A 23626-nucleotide genomic window follows, 5' to 3' on the forward strand; every position below is an offset into this window, starting at 1 on the left:
CCTTATATCTTAGACTAATGATTCTTTCTTATCCAATTAGTTTTTTCTCAGCCTTCCTAATAAATGTTTTAGAAATCTTGGACTCAACCTATAGTTATTTTTTAATTCTGTTTATTGAGTAGTTCTTATACTTTTTCATATCACCTCTAGGATAATTATTCTCATGTTTTCTTATTATTGTTTCTGCAAAAACTGGTAACAGAAATATCTTTCCACCCAGTAAACATCTACTTAGATATTTAATTAAGATTTTATATAAATGTCTAAACTCATTTATCCCAATTCCTAATTAAAGTATTTTATCTCAAATCAATACTAGTATCTCTGAATCTGATTAGTCAACAGATCAAATTCTAATGCTAATTATTTTTCCTGCATAGTCTTCTATAAGTATCCTCGTCTTGTTATCAGATAAATTTTATTTAAGATAATGTTAAGGTAAATACTATAATATAATAAATCAGCATAAGGTTCCATAATTTTTCTCCTTATTGATTTTAGCAAGTCCAATTTTGATTCCAATAGCTCACTTCTAGAATATTCTAAAATGAATATAGATATTTTATCTAATTTTTCCTTTTAGCCATATCTAGTTGGTGGTATTTTCTTACTAAACACCTAACATATTAAATATATTTTTTACCCATTCCAAATCTTACTATAAATGCCTTATTTTAAAGCATTTAGTAATATAACCTGAATAATTTGTTGAATAATATTAGTAAGTTCTATTCTAGATTTTCACATTAGGTTTAAGTATCACTAGTGTCTCATATACAGATTTTTTAAAATTAATAAGACCATTTTCTTAGAGACATTTTAAGAGGTTAGTGGAAAAACTGAGAGCAAAATGCACAGAGAATTCCCTATATGCATACCCCTCATCCCACAAGTAGTTTTCCTTATTATTAATATGTTCCATTATTGTTGGGACTTTTGTTGTAATTGGTGGGATCTACAGGTCTGTGGTTTTTCACAGAAGTGTAATATCACATATCCATTATACAGTACCAGTCAGAATAGATTTAACTGCCCCAAATACCCCCTATAACAATTTATCCCTTCTTTTACTCTCTGGCAACTATTAATCCTTTTGCTGTCTCTATTATTTTCCCTTTTGTAATATGTTATATAGTTGGAGTCATATAGCATGTTGACTTTCTAGACTGGCTTCTTTCACTTAGCAGTACGTATTTAAAGTTTTTCTTATCTTTTAATGGCTTGATAGGTCACGGATTTTTTATAGAAGGCTAATAGTCATAGATGTACCTCAGTTGGTTTATCCATTCGCCTAAGACCATCTTGATTGCTTCCAAGTTAGGTGATTATGAATTAAGCTGCTGTAAATATTGTGTATATGCTTTGTGAGAAAAGAAATTTCCAACTCATTTGGGTAATACCTAGGAAGGTGATTTTTTTTGATCTTATGGAAGGATTATGTTTTACTTTGTAAAAAATTATCAAATGGTAGTTCACAGTGGCTATACCATTTTCTCACCACCAATAATTAATGTTCCTCCTCCTCAATAGCTTTTGGTATTTTTTACATTTTGAATTTTGGAAATTCTAATAGATGTTGTGATGGTTAATCTTGGTGTCAATTTAACTGGATGAAGACACAGAAAAATTGTAAGACACACTTTTGAGTATGTCTGTGAGAGTGTTTTCAGAGATATTGATAAGTACATTAACAATCGAGTGGGAAAGACCTGTTCTGAAAGTGGGCAGCACCATCCAATAGTGTGGCCCCATATGGGATAAAAAGAAGAAGAAAAGTAAAGCTTGTGCATATGCTTGTTCAACTACTCCTGAGCAGGTGCATGTTTTGCTGCTGCCATCACCAGGGGACATTAAACTTCAGATGCTTCAGTCTTTGAATGCAGACTTGAATCAACACCTCTCCAGGGGGCTTCCAGGCCTTTAGCTTTGAACTAGGGATACATAATATTAGGTTGTCTTTTTTTGAAGATTCTGACTTCTTCAACTGAGAACCTACCAGTTTCCCTGACTCTACAGCCTGAAGATGGCCATTGTGGAACTAATCAGCCTCTGATTATGTGAGTCAATCTAACATATTCTTCCTTACAATTAAATATATTGCATTGGTCTTGTTTCCTGGAGAATACAGGTGTGAAATGGAAACTCGATGTCCCTTTAATTTGTAATTCCCCAATGACATATGATGATGGTTATTTTTTCATATGCAATTTATCATCTGTGGTGAAGTATCTTGAAATCTTTAACTCATGTTTAAATTAGGATGTTTGTAGGTTTATCATTGAATTTTATGGTTTCTTTGTAATGTCAATAAAATTCTCCATGAGATACTTTGTTAAACTGTACTCCTAGATGGTTTCTTGTCATTTTCTTAACAGTATCAGCTGCAAATATGTTTTAAATTTTCATGAAGCCTAATGTATTAAATATTTATTTATCATCCTCTGGTATTGTTTCTAAAACTCATTGCCAAACTCTAAGTCATTTAGATTTTCTCTTTTATGGTTTGGATATGATGTGTCCCCTAAAATCTCCTGTGTTAATGCAGTGGTATTTAAAGGTAAAAAAATAGATTATGAGATATTTAACCTATCAGCCCATTCTGGTTTGAACAAATTCAGCTGCAACTGTAGGCAGATGAGGTTTGTCTGGAAGAGGTGAATCACTGGGGTTCATCTCTTTTTGTAGTCTTTTCCCCATTCCCTCTCTGTGTCTCCTAACTTGGCCATGTGTTGGAAAACTTTCCTCTACTGTGCCATTCTGCCATGATGCTCTACCTCATGTTGGACACAAAGCAGTGTAACCAGCCCATCAAGAACTGAACCTCTGAAACTATGAGTCAAAATAAACTGTTCTTCCTCAGAATTGTTCTTGTTGGACATTTTGTACCCAGCAACAAAAACCTAATTAACACACCTGTATTATCTTTTAGAAGTTTTATACTTATTTTAGTCAGCTTTTTCACTGCTCTGACTAGATGATCTGATCAGAACAATTTTAAGGAAGAAAAATTTATTTGAGGGCTCACAGTTTCAGAGATCTTAGTTCATAGGCAACTGTCTCCATTCTTGGTGGCTCAAAGTGAGGCTGAACATCATGGCAGAAGAGTGTGGCAAAGGGAAGCAGCTCACATGTTGCTCCAGAAACAGAGAGAGAGAGAGACTCCACTAGCCAGATACAAATACATACCTCCAAGCCATTCCCCAATTCCCACCTCATCTAGCCACACACTACAACTTCAGTTACCACTCACTTAATCCCTATCAGGAGATTAAACACTTATTGTGTTAAGACTCTTAAAACCCAATCATTCCTCCTCTGAACCTTCTTGCATTGTCTCATACATGTTTTTTGGGGACACCTCATATCCGAACCATAACATTACTTTCGCACTTTACATTGAGGTCTACAATCCAGTTAGAGTTAATTTTGTTAAAGGCATTACATCAGGATGTAAACTCATTTTTCTTCACATGGATATCATTTTTTCAGCAAGATTTCTTGAAAAGTCTGCCTTTTCTCTTTCGTGTGGCCTTTGTTCCTTTGTAAAATCACAATAGACTATATTTATGTGTGTATTTCTAGGCTATCTTGTCTGTTTCATTGATTTATTTGTCTAATTTTTCCTTTACTACACTGTCTTGATTAATGTAGCTTTATCATATATTTTGAAGTTTAGTAATGCCAGTACTCCAGAATTGTTCATCTTCATTATTAACTTTCCATATAAACAATACAATCATTTTATAAATATATACAAAGTAACTTGTTGCAATCTTGATTATGACATTAAGAAAACTGTGTTATTATGTATATGCATAGAAGTATATAAGAAGAACAATAAAACCAGATAAAGTACCTTATCAATCACTGAAAAAGTAGACTTCAGAATTAAAAAAAAAATGCTACATGGAATAAAGAGGAGCATTATATAATGGTAGAGGTTAATTCTCCACAAAGATAAAATAATTCTTAAAGTGCATGCACCCAACAACTGAGAGAAAATACATGTAATTAAAACTAATAGAAGGTAAAGACAAATTTACTATTATATGTGGGGACTTTAGCATATCTATATAAGTAATATAAAGATTCAGAAGGAAGAAAATTAGTAAGAATATAGTTTAACTGAATAGTACAATCAATCAAGTCTAATTGACATTATATAGAATACTTCACCCTGTAGCAACAGTATTTAATCTGAAATTGAATATTCACCAAATGGTTCATATTTTGGGCCATGAAATACACCTCAAAAATTAAAATACTATAGAGAAACCATGTGAACATGCTCTCAGACTGCAGTCAATTTAAGTTAGATCAGTAACAGAAAGATAGCTAAAAAAATCTTCAAGTATATTAAAATTAAACAAAACATTTATAAATAACATAGAATGAAAATAACATTTTAGAACAGTGTGGTGGTACACACCTGTAATCCCAGTGGCTCAGGAGGTTGAGGCAGGAGGATCGTGAGTTCACAGCTAGTCTCAGCAAGAGGGAGGTGCTAAGCCTTTCTCTAAATGAAATACAAAATAAGGCTGGGCATGTGCCCAGTGGTCAGGTGCCCTTGAATTCAATCCCTGGTACCTCCCCCAAAATCAATAAGATAAAATTTCAGAGCTATTAAAATACATTTTGAATGGAATAAACAAAAATGCATCTGAATTTGTAGGATGCATTGAAACCTTTGCTTAGAGGGAGGTTTACATAGGCTGTGTTGCAGAATTCCCTCCTCTTTATTTTTTCTGGGATAATTGGAAAGGGTATTTATTAGTTCTTTTAATGCTTTACAAAATTCAACAGTGAAACAACTGGGTCCTAGGATTTTAATTGGGAGAAATTTTATTATTGATTTAATCTCATCACTTGCTTCTTATTGCTCAAGTTCTCTATGTCTTCATGGTTTATTTGGTAGATTACATATGTTAAACATTTTTTCCATTATTCTATATTTTTCAATTTATTGGCATTTTGTTGTATGTAATAATCTCTTAAAAACCTTTGTGTTTCTCTGATATTAGTTGCAATTTTTCCTTTTGATTTCTAATCTTATTTACTTTAATATTCTCTATTTTCTTAGTATACCTGAAGATTTTTGAATTTTTGCTTTTGAAAAAGAATTCTTCATTCTGTTGAACTTTTTATTATGAAATTTTTTTTCCTGGGCAAGTAATATTGGTAGACATTTACCAAAAGAAGATATAAATGATCAACAAGTATACTCATAAATCCTCACTATGTGAATGCTCAAATGCAAATCAAAACCACAATGATATATATATATTTAACCCAAATGGAATTATTATAACCTAAAAGTCAAAAAATATAATATTAAGTTCTGATAAGTATATGGAGAAAGGGAAACTCCAATATGTTATTAGTCATGATATAAATTAGTATAGCCACTATGGAAGGTAATCAAAATATTTTTTAAAAAAGAAAGAAATCTAAAGACCCATATCTCTCATTAATTCATATGGAAAAAATTCTCAACCAAATTTATCAAATGGAATCCAATAATATATAAAAAGAATTATACACCATGATCAAACGAAATTTATTTAAAGTGTTCACTCAACATTTAAAAGTCAATGTAATTCATGGCATCAATTGTGCAAAAAGTAAAGATAACTATAATCAGATCAAAAGATTCAAAGCATTTGACAAAAGGGAATCATAAATATTCCAAATTCTCAGTGAACTAAGAATATAGGAGAACTTCCTCTTGAAAAAGAGGCATTAAGTTTTTGAGTTCTTTATATTTTAAAAAACCCTATAGCTAATATGATGTTAACAATGAAAAGCTAGACGTTTTCCACTATTATCAGGGATAAGACAAGGATATTCATTTCCTTTCTACCTTGTACTAGAAGTCCCAGTTCACCTAATAAGACAAAGAAAGGAAGTAAAAATACTTATTGGAAATAGTAAACACAACTACAATTTTTTGGCAGATCCTTGGTTAGTCTACATGAAACTCTGAATCAAGCCAAAAATTGGAGGAGTAAACAATTATAGTATGGTCACAGGATAAAAGGTTAAAGTCTAAATCTGTTATAGCATAACAAAATAATACTGACTGGCAATTTATTAAGAACAGAAATTATTCTTTCCCCATATTTCTACAAGCTGAGAAGTCCAAGGTTAAGGTACTGACAAGTTAGGTGTCTTCTAAGAACTGGTCTCTCCACTTCTCAGATGTCTTCTAAAGGACAGTAAAAGTTATATGCACACATGGCAGAAAGCTGAAGGATGAAAGAGCATGAATGATGTGTCTTCATGTGGCAGAAGAAAGGGCAAACTCCCTTAGGCCCTATCATAACCACAATCAATGAGGGCTCAGTCCTCATCACTTCATCTTGTCACAATACTATCATTTTGGCCATTAGGTTTCAACACATAAATACTGGAGGAGACTTTCAGATGATAGTCATTAATACTTAAAAATAAATCAATTTCCTGCATGGCAAAAATGAACAGTTGGACTTTGAAATTGAAAACAAAGTACTGTTTACATTAGTACACTATTTTAATGTATATCTAAATCTCTCTTCCTTTTTCCACACACACACACACACACACACACAAATACATATTATATATATATATATATAAATATATATTATATGTTTATGTATATCATTTATATGAGGAAAACTACAAAACTCTTATTAAATAATGGAAAACACTAAGTAAATCAAGAAATATTTCATATTTATAGTTAGAACAACACAATTTTGTCAAGGAGTCAATTCTTTACTACTCAATCTGTACACTTAAGACAATCTTACTAAAATATAAAGGTATTTTGTGAATATTAAGAACTATATTCTAAATATTATTTGGTAGTTCAAAAGACCCAGAAGAATAAAAACAATATTAAAGGAGATAAAGGAGATTTGTATTTTAGACACAATATAACAGTAATTAAGATAGTATGGTATTAGTAAAATTAAAAAATAAGCAAATAAATAGAGAAAAGAGGTCCAAAATAGGATTAGATTAAAACAATCAACTAATAATTAACAAAGGAGCAAAAGAAATTCAACGGATACAAAACTTTCTTTACAATAAATGGTGCTGGAAAAATGGTATATCCACATGCTGAAAATAAATCCAGATGCAAAAATTATACCTTTCACAAAAGTTAATTTAAAATTCATTATAGATTTAAATGTACTAATAAAACTATAAAACTCCTGAAAATTAATCTGAGAGAATATGCAGATAATCTAGGATTTTATGATGCTTTTTCATTTATGACCCAAAGACACAATTGTAGAAAAAAATCAATAAACTACATTTGAATTAAAATGAAAAATTTATGATTTGTGAGAAAATATCAGGTGAATGTAAAGTTTATCTGCAGAAGAAGAGAATACATTTGCCAAAGACATAGTTGATATGGTACCATTATCTTAAATACACAAAAACACTTAAATATCAACACTAATTGGGTTATTTTTGGCATTAAGTTTTTGAGTTATTTATGTATTCTGAATATTAATTCCCTTTTAGAGCTGGCAGATTTTCTCCCATTTTCTAGGCTCTCTTTTAAATGCTCTTCATTATTTTCATCACTGTCCAGAAGCTTTTTAATTTGATACCATCCCATTTATTGATTCTTGATTTTATTTCTTGAGCTTTAGAGGTTGTATTAAAGAAGTCAGTATGTGAATCAATATGAAGGAGGATTGATCATATTTTCTTCCATCAGTTGCAAAATTTCTTGTCTAATTCCTAGGTCTTTGATGCACTTTGAGTCAATTTTTGTACCGTCGAATGATATGAATCTACTTTTATTCTTCTATATATGGATATCCAGTTTTCCCAGTACTATTTGTCAAAATGCTATCTATACTCCAGCATATTTTTAGCACCTCTTTTGAGAATAAGATGACTATATCTATGTGGGTTTGTCTGTGTGCATTCCATTCTATTGGTCTTCGAGTCTGTTTTGATGTCAATACTTGCCAGTTTTATAACTATAGTTCTGTAGTATAATTTGAGGTCTGGTTATTGTGATGATTCCAGGAATACTCTTCTTGGTCAGTACTGCTTTGACTATTCTGAGTCTTTTATTCTTGCAAATAAATTTTAAGACTGTTTTTTTCTCATTCAGTGAGGAATGTCATGGTATTTTGATGGTGATTTCATTGAATCTCCATAATGCTTTTGGTAGAGTTGCAATTTGGAAAATATTATTTCTGTCTATCCAAGAACATGGAAAGTCTTTCCATCTCATCAAGTGTTCTTTAATTTCTTTCTACAGCATTTTCATTCTAGAGGTCATTCTCTTTAGTTGGATTTATTCCCAAGTTTGGGTTTTTTAATGAAAATTTTCTGTAACCGAATCTGAATATTAGTTACATAGGCATGTGCTTTTGCATAAATAAACTCATTTGTATTATTAAAATGTGTGTATTTATAGAGTATATAAATGTACCTCAAAATTTAAAAATAAACATTTAAAATTAAAAGAAAAAATATTGCAGCATTCTGTTAGTTATTTGGTTTTGTCCTTCTCTTTAGACTCCATGTTGTATAAAACCAGAATACATATTATTTATTCTTTTTCATAGTTTTCATTCTAATACCTGGGAAGAGTTTGGATTTATAAAAGGTTTCATTACATTTCTTTTTATTTAGCTTTTAATTTTTTACAGACTGCATTTTGATTCATTGTACACAAATGGGGTACATCATTTCATTTCTATGGTTTTACACAATGTAGATTCATACCATTTATGTAATCATACATGTACATAGGATAATGATGTCTGTCTCATTCCACCATTTTTCATACCCCTCTCCCTCTCATTTCCTTCTACATATACTAAAGTTCCCCCATTCTTCTTCATTCCCCACCCCTCCCAACCCCATTATATATCATTCTCCACTTATCAGAGACAACATTCGACCTTTGGTTTTTTGGGCTTGGCTTATTTCACTTACATGATATTCTCCAATTCCATCCATTTATTTGCAAATGCCATAATATTATTCTTCCTTAAGACTGAATAGTATTTCACTGTGTATATATACCAGAGTTTCTTTATCCATTCATCTGTTGAATGTCATCTAGGTTGTTCCACAATCTAGCTATTGTGAACTGAGCTGCTATAAACATTGATGTGGCTGTGTTACTGTAGTTTGCTGATTTTAGGTCCTTTGGGTATAAACCAAGGAGTGGGATAACTGGGTCAAAAGGTGGGTCCATTCCAAGTTATCTTAGGATTCTCCATACTGCTTTCCAGAGTGGCTGCACCAATTTGCAACTCCACCAGCAATTTAAAAGTGTGCCTTTTTCCCCACATCATGCCAACATCTATTTTTGTTTGTGTTCTTCATAATAGCCATTGTAATTAGAGTAAGATGAAATCTTAGAGTTGTTTTAATTTGCATTTCTCTAATTACTGGAGACATTGAACACTTTTTCATATATTTATTAATTTCCTGTGTGTCTTCTCCTGTAAAGTGTCTGTCCAGTTCCTTCGCTCATTTATTGATTGGGTTCTTTGTATTTTTGGTGTAAAATTTTGTAAATTTTTATAAATTTTGGAGATAAGTGCTCTATCTGAAGTGCATGTGGAAAAGATTTTCTCCCACTCTGTAGGCTCTCTCTTCACATTCTTGATTGTACCCTTTGCTGAGAAAAAGCTTTTTAGTTTGAGTTTAAATCTTGCTTTGATTTCTTGTGCTTAGGGAGTCTTGTTGAGGAAGTCTGATCCTAAGCCAACATGATGAAGATTCGGGCCTACTTTTCTTATATTAGGTGCAGGGTCTCTGATCTAATTCCTATGTCTTTGATCCACTTTGAGTTTTGTGCAGGGTGAGAGATAGAGGTTTAATTTCATTTTACTGCATATAGATTTCCAGTTTTGCCAGCACCATTTGTTGAACAGGCTATCTTTTCTCCATTGTATGTCTTCGACTCCTTTTCTAGTATGAGATGACTGTATTTATATGGTTTTGTCTCTGTGTCTTCTATTCTGTACCATTGGTCTGCCTGTCTATTTTGGTGCCAATACCATTATGTTTTTGTTACTATGGCTCTGTAGTATAGTTTAATGTCTGGTATTGTGATACCTCCTGTTTCACTTTTTCTATTCAGGATTATTTTGACTATTCGAGGTCTCTTGTTCTTCCAGACGAAGTTCATGATTGCTTTCTCTATTTCTATGAGGAATGTCATTGGGATTTTAATTGGAATTGCATTGAATCTGTATAGTATCTTTGGTAGAATGGCCATTTTGACGATGTTAATTCTGCCTATCCAAGAACATGGGAGATATTTCCATCTTCGAAGATTCTGGAAATTAGCGCTCTATCTGAAGTATGGTTGGCAAAGATATTCTCCCACTCTGTAGGCTCTCTCTTCACATTGCTGATAGTTTCCTTTGCTGAGAGAAAGCTTTTTAGTTTGAATCTATCCCAGTTGTTGATTCTTGCTTTTATTTCTTGTGCTATGGGAGTCCTGTTAAGGAAGTCTGATCCTAAGTCAACAAGTTGAAGATTTGGACCTACTTTTTCTTCTATAAGATGCAGGGTCTGTGGTCTGATTCCGAGGTCCTTGATCCATTTTGAGTTGAGTTTTGTGTAGGGTGAGAGATAGGGGTTTAATTTCATTCTATTGCATATGGTTTTCCAGTTTTCCAAGCACCATTTGTTGAAGAGGCTATCTTTCCTCCATTGCATATTTTTGGAACCTTTGTCTAGTATGAGAAGATTATATTTATTTGGGTTTGTGTCCATGTCCTCTATTCTGTACCATTGATCTACCTGTCTATTTTGGTACCAATACCATGCCATTTTTGTTACTATTGCTTTGTAGTAGAGTTGAAGATCTGGTATTGCAATACCCCCTGCTTCGCTCTTGCTACTGAGGATTGCTTTAGCTATTCTAGGTTTTTTATTCTTCCAGATGAATTTCATAATTGCTTGCTCTATTTCTGCAAGGTACATCATTGGGATTTTAATTGGAATTGCATTGAATCTGTATAGCACTTTAGGTAGTATAGCCATTTTGACAATATTAATTCTGCCTATCCAGGAACATGGGAGATCTTTCCATCTTCTAAGTTTTTCTTGAATTTCTTTCTTTAGTGTTCTGTAGTTCTCATTGTAGAGGTCTTTCACCTCTTTTGTTAGATTAATTCCCAAGTTTTTTTTTTTCTTTGTTTGAGGCTACTGTGAGTGGAGTGGTTTTCCTAATTTCTCTTTCAGAGGATTCATCACTTATGAATAGAAATGCATTAGATTTATATGTATTGATTTTATATCCTGCTACTTTGCTGAATTCATTTATTAGTTCTAGACGTTTTCTAATGGAGTTTTTTTGGATCTTCTAAGTATAGGATCATGTCATCAGAAAATAGTGACAGCTTTAGTTCTTCTTTTCCTATTTGTATTCCTTTAATTTCTTTGGTCTGTCTAATTACTCTGGCAAGTGTTTCAAGGACGATGTTGAATAGAAGTGGTGAAAGAGAGCATCCCTGTCTTTTTCCAGTTTTTAGAGGGAATGCTTTTAGTTTTTCTCCATTAAGAATGATGTTGGCCATGGGCTTAGCATAGATAGCCTTTACAATGTTGAGGTATGTTCCTACTATTCCTATTTTTTCTAGTGTTTTAAGCATAAAGGGGTGCTGTATTTTATCAAATGCTTTCTTAGCATCTATTGAAATAATCATGTGATTCTTAACTTTAAGTCTATTGATGTGATGTATTACATTTATTGATTTCTGGATGTTGAACCAACCTTGCATTCCCTGGGATAAACCCCACTTGATCATGGTGCACTATCTATTTAATATATTTTTGTATGCAATTTGCCGGTATTTTGTTAAGGATTTTTGCATCTGTGTTCATCAGGGATATTGGTCCAAAGTTTTCTTTCCTTGATGTGTCTTTGTCTGGTTTCGGTATCAGAGTGATACTAGCCTCATAGAATGAATTTGGAAGGTTCCCTCCTTTTCTATTTCCTGAAATACTCTTAGGAGTATTGGTATCAGTTCTTCTTTAAAGATCTTGTAGAATTTGACTGAGAATCCATCTGGTCCTGGACTTTTCTTGGTTGGTAGGCTTTTGATGGCTTCTTCTATTTCTGTGCTTGAAAATGATCTGTTTAGATTGTGTATGTCTTCCTGATTCACTTTGGGAGGATTATATATCTCTAAAAATTTGTCAATGTCTTTGATATTTTCTATTTTGTTGGAGTATAGATTTTCAAAGTAGCTTCTAATTATGTTATGTATTTCAATGGTGTCTGTTGTGATCTTTCCATTTTCATCACGAATTCTAGTAATTTGAGTTTTCTCTCTCCTCTTTGTTAGTGTTGCTAGGGGTCTATCAATTTTGTTTATCAACTTTTTGTTCATTCAATTTTTTGAATTGTTTCTCTTGTTTCAATTTCATTGATTTCAGCTCTGATTTTAATTATTTCCTGTCTTCTACTATTTTTGGTGTTGATCTGTTCTTTTTCTAGGGCTTTGAGATGTAATGTTAGGTCATTAATTGTTGACTTTTTATTTTTTTAATGTTTGAGCTCAATGCAATGAACTTTTCTCTTAGTACTGCTATCATAATGTCCCAGAGATTTTGATATGTTGTGTCATTGTTCTCATTTACCTCTAAGAATTTTTTTGTTTCTTCCCCGATGTCTTCTGTTATCATTGCATCATTCAATAGCATATTATTTTATCTCCAGGTGTATGAGTAATTTTTGTTTGTTATTTTATCATTCATATCTAATTGCATTCCATTGTGGTCTGATAGGATACAGGGTAGGGTCTGTATTTTTTTGTATTTACTAATGGCTTTTTTGTGGCATAGCATGTGGTCTATTTTGGAGAAGGATCCATGAGCTGCTGAGAAGAAAGTATATTTGCTCAATGATGGATGAAATACTCTGTAAATATTCATTAAGTCTATATCATTGATTGCATTATTTAGTTCTATAGTTTCTTTGTTCAGTTTTTATTTGGAAGATCTATCCAGTGGTGAGAATGGTGTGTTAAAGTCCCCCAGTATTGTGTTTTGGTCTATTTGATTCTTAAAATTGAGAAGGGTTTGTTTGATATACATAGATGCTCCATTGTTTGGGGTATAAATATTTAAAATTCTTATATCTTGCTGTTTTATGCTTCCCTTAAGCAGTATGAAATGTCCTTCTTTATCCCTTCTGACTAACTTAGGTTTGAAGTCCACTTTATCTGATATGAGGATGGAGAGTATTGTATGTGTACAGACATATCTTCTAGTTCTATTATTAATACACAAAGTTTCACTCATTATTGTGTTTCCACTCATAACTATACCTTTCTCATACTAATATTACTCTCTATTTTTTTATTTTTATTGTAGTTTAATAATATAGGTGGTTCCAAATAACTGCTGAATAAAAACATAACCCAGGAAAATACTTTTAAATAATTGCCTCCTTCCTGTGCAGAATACTTGTCATTTTCATATGGGGTTCTTTGTACTCAAAATCTCAGACCAAATTTAAAAAGAAATAGGCAGGGAAAGTCCACAATCACACATGATGGCACCTAGATACAGATTTATACCAAGATATTTTTCTTCTGCTATAATAATTTATTCCAATTTTGCATAAAGGTAATTTGCTATTAACATTTGATAAGTTGGTAATGTGCTTTCATTTTATTGCAAAAACAGATTCACTTTTAAAAATGGAATATGAACCTAGCATTAGTGGAACATTTATCGTAGTTTGAAAAATGTTTTTATTGTGCAAAGAGAATTGTATTTGAAGAGACCAAGATTCAAATTTCATGATAGCGAAGTCACCTTATGTTCGTCTTTGAAGACTCTGTACTTGTAAACCAAATGAAGTGTTGAAAAATATTGGACAAAGAAATCAGATATCTTTATCTTCAGTAGATTACTTTCTGTTTTCTCTGTTTCTGAGTTTTTCCTTAATGAAATGCTATTTCTCAAGGAAAACATTTCAAATAAAAGACTTTTAGAAAAATAGTGTATTCTCCTTAAGTTCAATTGCAGAAAAAGAATGTAATTGGATTTTCCTCAAATTTTGCTTTCTAAACAAAATGGGCACCATTATTCTCTTAGAAGGGCTAATATTAAAAGCAATTGACATAACCACATAAGATTTCTGGCACAGTACTTTTTCACGCCACTTGACTGATGAATTATGTTGACCTTTCATGTTGAAGTCTTTATAAATGACTGTCAAAGAAAATAATATAATTTTCAACTAGAAATCACCTGTTTTTATTTATTTCAAGTATTTTTTTATGTATCTTGTAACTGAAGCCTGGGGAAATCATAATGATCTAAATAAATATGAAGGCAGTGATATGTTTGAGACTAGAATCTAGCAGAGCATATATACTCAATGAATACTCCTTTACCCATTTATACAATTGCTTCCTTTTACATCCATTGATTTTCTTGTTTTGCATTTTTTCATTATGTAATGAAAGAAATATTTGTAGTAGTAAAAATACAGAGACAAAAAGATGAAACTTCAAGAAAAAATACATACTGAAGCAAAAGCTTGCTAAACACCAAACACATACTCTTGGAGGTTTGTAAGATGACTAAATAGAATTTTACATTATGTAGTCATCATATCCCACATGTATTACTCTGCTGCTATAAGTTTATAATATCCAGGACGACCTTCTCTCTTTCCTTCCTTTCTTCCTTCCCTGCCTTCCTTTTCTCCTTCTTCTAATCCTACTCCCTTTCCTCTTCCTTCTTTCTACTTTATTTATTTCTATTTCATTCTTCTTTTGGAGAAAGAAACGATAAGCAATGGCAGCATTCCCATTAGATTATAGTTCTTCTCACTAAAACTGAGGGTATATTGAGAAATTGGTATGCATGTAGAACTATTCTATTAAGGTAGCAAATAGTGACAATGGACTTTAGTTATATTAAAAGACTTCCTAATTAGCAATAAAGAACACAACTGCACTGGCATTTTAGTGCCATCAATACTTAATAATGTCAGGTCATCTTCCTAAGCAAGAAAAGAATGGCTGAATTATAACAGAAAAAAATGTCACCTAACATGTTGAGAATGCATATGACTGCTATAATCTTTATTCTGAAATCCAAAATTATAAACATTGTTTTGTTTCTAATTATGAGTTACCTTGATTTCTCTGAACTGAAGGACAAAAAAAAAATCACAAAGAATTTATCTAAGTATGTTCTTTTCAGTTTTTTTTTTTTTTTTTTTTTCGGAAACCAAGAATGGTTGCAAATGAGAATATTGAGTAGTGTATGTAAACAGCATTTTTATATACTCTAGGGTACTGTGGTGTAGTATAGGCTGTGACTTCAGATGACTTTTAGAAGCTTGTTCTAGATTTCTTCCTTATTATATTTTGGGCATTTAGGTATTTAACATATGAAGCATTGATCTCGCCTTCTCGACTTGAGTTATAACAGAATGCCATGTAATCAGTAGCTTTAACAATTGGCATTTATTTCTCACAGTAAGAGAGACTGAGGCACATGATTAAGGTATAGCAAAGTGAATACTCCTTTACCCATTTATACAATTGCTTCCTTTTACATCCATTGATTTTCTTGTTTTGCATTTTTTCATTATGTAATGAAAGAAATATTTGTAGTAGTAAAAATACAGAGACAAAAAGATGAAACTTCAAGAAAAAATACATACTGAAGCAAAAGCTTGCTAAACACCAAACACATACTCTTGGAGGTTTGTAAGATGACTAAATAGAATTTTACATTATGTAGTCATCATATCCCACATGTATTCTTTTTTAATTGCAGTTTTCTCTTGCTTGAAAACAGTTGCCTTTTTCATGTATACTCACCAGAGAGACAGAAACACAGGGAGAGAGAACAGGATTCTGGTATGTTTAATAAGGTCACAATCCCATCATAGGAATCCTCCTTCATGACCTCATCTAAATCTAATTACTTCCAACTGGCCCCAAACTCAATACTGTCACACTGAGATTAATGCTACAAGATTTTTCTTTGCGGGGGAAGTGGGGCAGGGGGAAGCAGGGGGATACAAACATTTAGTTCATAAAAATTTTATTTTTCCATTTTAAAGGCTGTGTAGAAAAATGAATGTAAACTGCTTATAGGTTTATCATCCACAGATATTCCTATTAGCATTTCCCATTAGTAATAATAAAACATTTTTCTTGAGTAAAGACTTTTAAAAACCTATATTGCTACTCAAAATTAGAAGAACAGTTTTGATTTCAATAAAGCATAAAGAGACAATTCCTCTACAAATACATTCATGTCTTCATGTTTACAAAGTAGGCAAAATAGAAATGAATTAACAAAAACGTGGTTGTGTAACATCAGGAGATATGTCTTAACAATTTCCACCTTTGTTTCAGTTATTAATTTATTGTCTTTCAGTTCCAAATTCACTGGTCAGTGTGTGTTGTAGTAATTTCCCTTTATCTATAGAAGGATAAATTCCAAGACCTCAGTGGATATCTGAAATAATGAATAGTACTGGATCCTATGTATGTTTCTTTACATGTACACAAATAAGATAAAGTTTAATTTACAAATTAGACACAGTCAAAATCAGTGACAATAATTAATATAATGGAATCATTATAATATTATACTATAATAAGTAATGGGAATATAGTTCGTTTTTCTCCAAGAATCTTAATGTACTGTATTCACCCTTCTTGTGATGACATGAGATGACCAGAGTGCCTAGGTGCTGAAATGCAGTGAGGGGAATAACAGAGGCATTATGACATATTAGGCTATTATTGACCTTGATCAGAAGGTGCTGGTTAACCTTGGGTAACTGGAGCTGCAGAGACTGAAACCTTGGATGAGGGGGAACTATTGTAGAAGGAATTGCTTAAAGCTTTTCTACGTTGAAGTGACCACTATACTAAATTTGTCAGTTGATGGCACTATAGGGAAACTGTGGGAAGGTGGGTTCTCCTGAGATTTATTATTAATACAAGGGTGAGAAGGAGGCATAGAGTCATTCTGTTTAGCCTGAGCCAGCCTGGTATTCTAAATGTGATCCTACACTGACCTTTCAGCCCTAGGCTTTGTAAAAATCTTCCCTATGGTCTTCTCTGCACAAAATCAGAGCCTCAACACTTTCCTAATTGCACAGGACTGATTCCTCTTCACAGGTCCATGCATGTTTTCCCTGAATCCTCAGGGAGCTCCCACTGATCCTTACTACTTGCAAAGACCCTGATAGTGGTTCTTATCCTAAGAGTGTATATATAGCTGAAGCCTCTGCATCTCTTCTCTATTCTGTGTTCTCTCAATGTGCCTGATACAAGATGCTGCTCATCTGATTCCTGGCTGAAATTGGAAGGATTTTCTGCTTCCTTGCCTAGTGACTGCAGACCAACTACTTCTTAGACATAACAGAAAATGTCAGCTAACCAATGGATTAAACTGTACTTTTCCAGTGAAATTTGACTCCACCCTGGAAGAGATTGCTTTCTTTCAAGTTTGTTCTTCTTTTAGGTATTTTTCCTGGACCCTAAGATACAACAAACATTTTCTTGTATTTTATACTTCTTCATAGTAGTTACAATCTTCTTTTTTCTCTATTAGCTTCCTCTGTTTAATCAACTTTATGATTTCCACCTCTTGAAGGACCCCAGACTGATACACCTCTAAAATATTTTTATGCTATTAATCCAGTTATATGGAAAACTCAAATTATGACCCAGATTTAAGTAAAAAATCAACATTCCCCTTCTTTCTTAAACCTACTTGTTATGGTTTGGATGTGAGGTGTTCCCCAAAAGCTCATGTGTGAGACAATGCAAGAAGGTTTCTGGGAGAAATGATTGAGTTATGAGAGCCTTAACCCAACCAGTGAATTAATTCCCTGCTAGAGATTAACTGAGTGATAACTGAAGGCAGGTAGGGTGTGGCTGGAAGAGGTGGGTCATTGGGAGCTGCCTTTGGCACATATATTTGGTGAACTGAGCTTAGTCTTCTTTGCTTACTGATTATCATGCGAGCTACTTTTCTCTGCCATGATGTTCTGTTTCACCTCATACCTGGAGGAATGGAGCCGGCTGTGTATGGACCAAGACCTCTGAAACCATGGAGCCCCAAATAAACTTTTCTACCACTAAAGTTGTTCTTGTCAGGTCTTTTAGTCACTGCAGTGAAAAAGCTGGCTAAAACACCAATCTTATCCACTTTGAGCTGCCTCTACTAACATATCTTGTGAATAGTTATATGCTTTCTTATTTTGTGCTTGAAATTCTTAGTACCATGTTAATTGCATAGTAAGTAACCAAGTCCAGAAAGCAGTTTAGCAAAAATAAATATTATAACACATTAAGATGCTGGCATTAAGTTTCAGCAAATTTAAAAGCATTGATGAACTTTGAAGACATAAAGACAATATTTAACACTACACATGCATGAAGGGATATTGAAGCTTAGAGAGAAAGGTAAACTCAAATAAGTCAGCTGATACTATGACACTGAGCTAGGATTTTACCACAGCTGGTTCAATTCCAACTTTATGATTCCTATAGAATGAATGTTCTGTGATCAGTTTATTGTCTTCAAATTGAATAGAGAAGAAAAGAGAACAGAAAAGAAAGGAAGAAGAGAAAAACGTTCAAGAGAAGAACCAAGAATGGAATGAAGAAGCAATATAAATAGTTTAGAAAAAGATGGGCTTCAAAGTTTTCAAGACCTTATTAGAGTTTATTCTGCTATTACTCATTGGTAATACTGAAGGAAACAGGTTTATTTCATTTTGTAATGACTTTTCTTTGCCTGCACTGTATACACACTTCGGCAACACCAATGAAGTGATAGAAAAAAAGTGATTTCATTGAATTTGAATTATGATACTTAATAGAATATTAAGTATTTTTTGCTGTAAAAATAAGTTTTAATAACAAATATTCAAATTATTAGCGAAAACTAGAAAACTTTTCTGCCAATTTGCAACCTAAGTATCTATTTTAAAATTTAGATCCCATGATTCAGGTAAGAAAATATAAAGCAAGGAAGTAAATAGTATTATTGATGTTTACTAAAATGTTTAGCAAATATTATAATTTATTCACAATTAAAATATTCATAATTCTGGTATAAAGTAGCAGTAGTTTTCAACCATAATGAACTACTTAATTAACATGTTAATAAGAGATATGAGACTAAAGAAAAAAGCAGAATATTCACTATCATTTCAATCTTAGAATTGTTTTTATCGAATCAAGTATATCTGCTATATATTGGAATCTTTTAGAACAGGATATATAGTAATTGTAACAATTGAAAGCAAGCATTGAAAGAAAGTTATGCAATATAAACATTTAAAAATATAATTTGCCAGAAGTTCTGGACTTTTACATTAATTATGATTATCCTTCTTTAAATATGAATATCAATAGTATGTTCAGAATAATATTGATGTGAAATGCAGAGACTGTCTAATTTTAGCACAAAACAGAAAAGCAGGTGCTATGACCCCTACACCTATTCACAAAGCAGGACATACATTAGAAATTTGTCACATGCCACATGACCTACCAGGTCTAGAAGGCACCAAGATCAGTGATACTGCCTCTGTGATTAACTAAACAACAATGGAATCATCAAATATATTAAACATTGATATATTTTAAAGCCTACTCTGAAGATAGTACTATATTAATTTTAAATATACATTATATTTTAATTTTGAAAAATAGCACATGTTGAATTTTATCAAATATGTGAGGAAATTTGCTTTGGGAAATATTTACATATTAAATATGAATAAAATATGTAACAAAAAGAAACATCACCTACAACAAAATCTATGCAAAATACCCCCATAAAGCTAGCAGCAGGAATTCTCTAAAGGAACAAAGATAAATCACATTAATAAATTATAAATGGGAGAAAAAGCATTTGAAAGTTTTCCTTGAGGCTCATGACCTCAACAGCTGAATGTAATTATTTTAAATACTAAGCTAATTTTCCAAGATATGTCTAATGGATTGTTCCTGAAAACTTTTTTCTTCCTAATATAATTTTTATGAAAATTAAAACTCCATGTACCCCAAGGTATGATTGTACTGCTGAAATTCACATAGCAGAATATGGAATTCAGATTATCATATTGAAAGGAACAGGCTTTTTACATCGATATTTTTATTTTATTTTAATATTTTTTTATCTTGTCAAACACTGTCAGCTATTGAAATTTCTTGCAAAATGTAATCTTTAGATTTTGTCAGTAAATATGCAATTGAGAAAACATTTATAATGTTTTTGTATTTTGAGTACATTTTATTTGGTAATTTCTTTTGCATCAGAAAAAATTCCTAGACTTTTGTTAGGGATTTTGAGTCACAGAAAATGAAATAAAGGAAATTTGATAAAATAATTGACAATTTAAAAATATATTTTAGTGGGCTGGGGAGATAGCTCAGTCAGTAGAGTGCTTGCCTTGCAAGCACAAAGCCCTGGTGTTCGATCCCCAGCACTGCAAAAAAAAAAAAAAAAAAAAAACAAAAAAAAAAAACATATATATATATGTTTATATATATTTATATATATATATATATATATATATATATATCTTAGTGAATAGAATGACAAGATAAAAATTCAACATAACACAGGAAGCACAATTTTTTTCTGTCCTTAGGGAGCTGATAGTTTACAAAAGAAAAACCTGGGTTTCTATTCTATATTTCTTAGGTTTGATCCAAATTCTTCCATTTATTGTTTATAATTTATAGTCAGGGGAAAATTATCTAACATTTTTCTGTGGTAGTTTTATTTTCTGTAGGATGAAGATGAATTTGAGTACATTAGGCATAAATTTGTTGTGACTGTTAGTTCACATATGTGAATAAATACATGAATATGCTAGTAGTATGTTTAATATTATTACTTAATGCATCCTAATATTAATATATTTTAAACTAATTAAGGAAGTACCTAATTTATAGTATGTACACAATGAGATTATTATAAAGGCTTTCTTATTAAAGGTTTAAAATTTGTTCTCCACATTTATTTATTAATATAAATTATCTAAAATATTTAATTTGGACTATTTTCATGTTTTCTTTCTTTCTTTTTTCTTTTTTTAAGTATCAGGGATGGGAATGAACTCAGGGGCACTTAACTACTGAATAACATCCCCAACCCTTATTATGTTTTATTTTATTTTATTTCTTTTTTAAATTTATTTTTATTGTAAACAAATGGGATACATATTGTTTCTGTTTGTACATGGAGTAACAGCATATCATTTGCATATTTATACATTTACATAGAGTAATGATGTTTGATTCATTCTGTTATTTTTTCCTTCCCCCCACCCCTCCCACCTCTCTTTTCCCTCTATACAGTCCCTCCTTCCTCCATTCTTGCCCCCCTCCCACCCCCCATTATGTGTCATCATTCGCTTATCAGTGAGATCATTCGTCTTTTGGATTTTTGAGATTGGCTTATCTCACTTAACATGATATTCTCCAATTTCATCCATTTGCCTGCAAATGCCATAATTTTATTATTCTTTATAGCTGAGTAATATTCCATCGTATATATATATATATATACCACAGTTTCTTTATCTTTCATCACTTGAAGGACATCTAGGTTGGTTCCACAGTCTGGCTATTGTGAATTGAGCAGCTATGAACATTGATGTGGCTGTATCTCTGTAGTATGCTGATTTTAAGCCTTTGGGTATAGGCCGAGGAGTGGGATAGCTGGGTCAAATGGTAGGTCCATTCCAAGTTTTCTAAGGAATCTCCACACTGCTTTCCAGAGTGGTGGCGCTAATTTGCAGCCCCACCAGCAAAGTATTAGTGTACCTTTTTCCCCACATCCTATTGTTGCTTGTATTATTGATAATCGCCATTCTAATTGGGGTGAGATGGAATCTTAGTGTAGTTTTGATTTGCATTTCTTTTATTACTAAAGGTGGTGAACACTTTTTCATATGTTTGTTGATTGCTTGTAGATCTTCTGTGAAGTGTCTGGTTTTTTTTTTGTTCGTTTATTATTTTTTTTATTTTATTGTAAACAAATGGGATACATGTTGTTTCTCTGTTTGTACATGGCGTAAAGGCATACCATTTGTGTAATCATAAATTTACATAGGGTAATGCTGTTTGATTCATTTTGTTATTTTTTCCTTTCCCCCCACCCCTCCCACCCCTCTTTTCCCTCTATACAGTCCTTCCTTCCTCCATTCTTGCCCCCCTCCCTAACCCTAACTCTAACCCTAACACTAACCCCTCCCACCCCCCATTATGTGTCATCATCCACTTATTAGCGATATCATTTGTCCTTTGTTTTTTTGAGATTGGCTTATCTCACTTAGCATGATATTCTCTAATTTCATCCATTTGCCTGCAAATGCCATAATTTTATCATTCTTTATGGCTGAGTAATATTCCATTGTATATATATACCACAGTTTCTTTATCCATTCATCAATTGAAGGACATCTAGGTTGGTTCCACAATCTGGCTATTGTGAACTGAACAGCTATGAACATTGATGTGGCTGTATCTCTGTAGTATACTGATTTTAAGTCCTTTGGGCATAGGCCAAGGAGTGGGATAGCTGGGTCAAATGGTGGTTCCATTCCAAGTTTTCTAAGGAGTCTCCACACTGCTCTCCAGAGTGGCTGCACTAATTTGCAGCCCCACCAACAGTGTATGAGTGTACCTTTCTCCCCACATCCTCGCCATCACCAGTTGTTGCTTGTATTCTTGATAATTGCCATTCTAATTGGGGTGAGATGGAATCTTAGGGTGGTTTTGATTTGCATTTCTCTTATTACTAGAGATGTTGAACATTTTTCCATATGTTTGTTGATTGTTTGTAGATCTTCTTCTGTGGAGTGTCTATTCATTTCCTTAGCCCATTTGTCGATTGGATTATTTGCATTCTTGGTGTAGAGTTTCTTGAGTTCTTCATAGATTCTGGAGATTTGTGCTCTATCTGAAGTATGAGTAGCAAAGATTTTCTCCCACTCTGTAGGCTCTTTCTTCACATTGCTGATATTTTCCTTTGCTGAGAGAAAGCTTTTTAGTTTGAATCTATCCCAGTTATTGATTCTTGCTTTTATTTCTTGTGCTATGGGAGTCCTGTTAAGGAAGTCTGATCCTAAGCCACCAAGGTGAAGATTTGGACTTACTTTTTCTTCTATAAGATGCAGGGTCTCTGGTCTGATTGCAATGTTCTTGATCCATTGTGAGTTGAGTTTTGTGCAGGGTGAGAGATAGGGGTTTAGTTTCATTCTGTTGCATATGGTTTTCCAGTTTTCCCAGCACCATTTGTTGAAGAGGCTATCTTTTCTCCATTGCATATTTTTGGCCCCTTAGTCTAGTATTAGAAAATTGTATTTATTTGGGTTTGTGTCCATGTCCTCTATTCTGTACCATTGATCTACCTGTCTATTTTGGTGCCAATACCATGCTGTTTTTGTTACTATTGCTTTGTAGTATAGTTGAAGTATTGCGATACCTCCTGTTTCATTCTTCTTGCTAAGAATTGCTTTAGCTATTCTGGGTTTCTTATTCTTCCAGATGAATTTCATGATTACTTGCTCTATTTCTGTAAGGTACGTCATTGGGATTTTAATTGGAATTGCATTGAATCT

Source organism: Sciurus carolinensis, chromosome 10 (assembly GCF_902686445.1).
Source record: "Sciurus carolinensis chromosome 10, mSciCar1.2, whole genome shotgun sequence".
In the NCBI taxonomy this organism is placed as follows: Eukaryota; Metazoa; Chordata; class Mammalia; order Rodentia; family Sciuridae; genus Sciurus; species Sciurus carolinensis.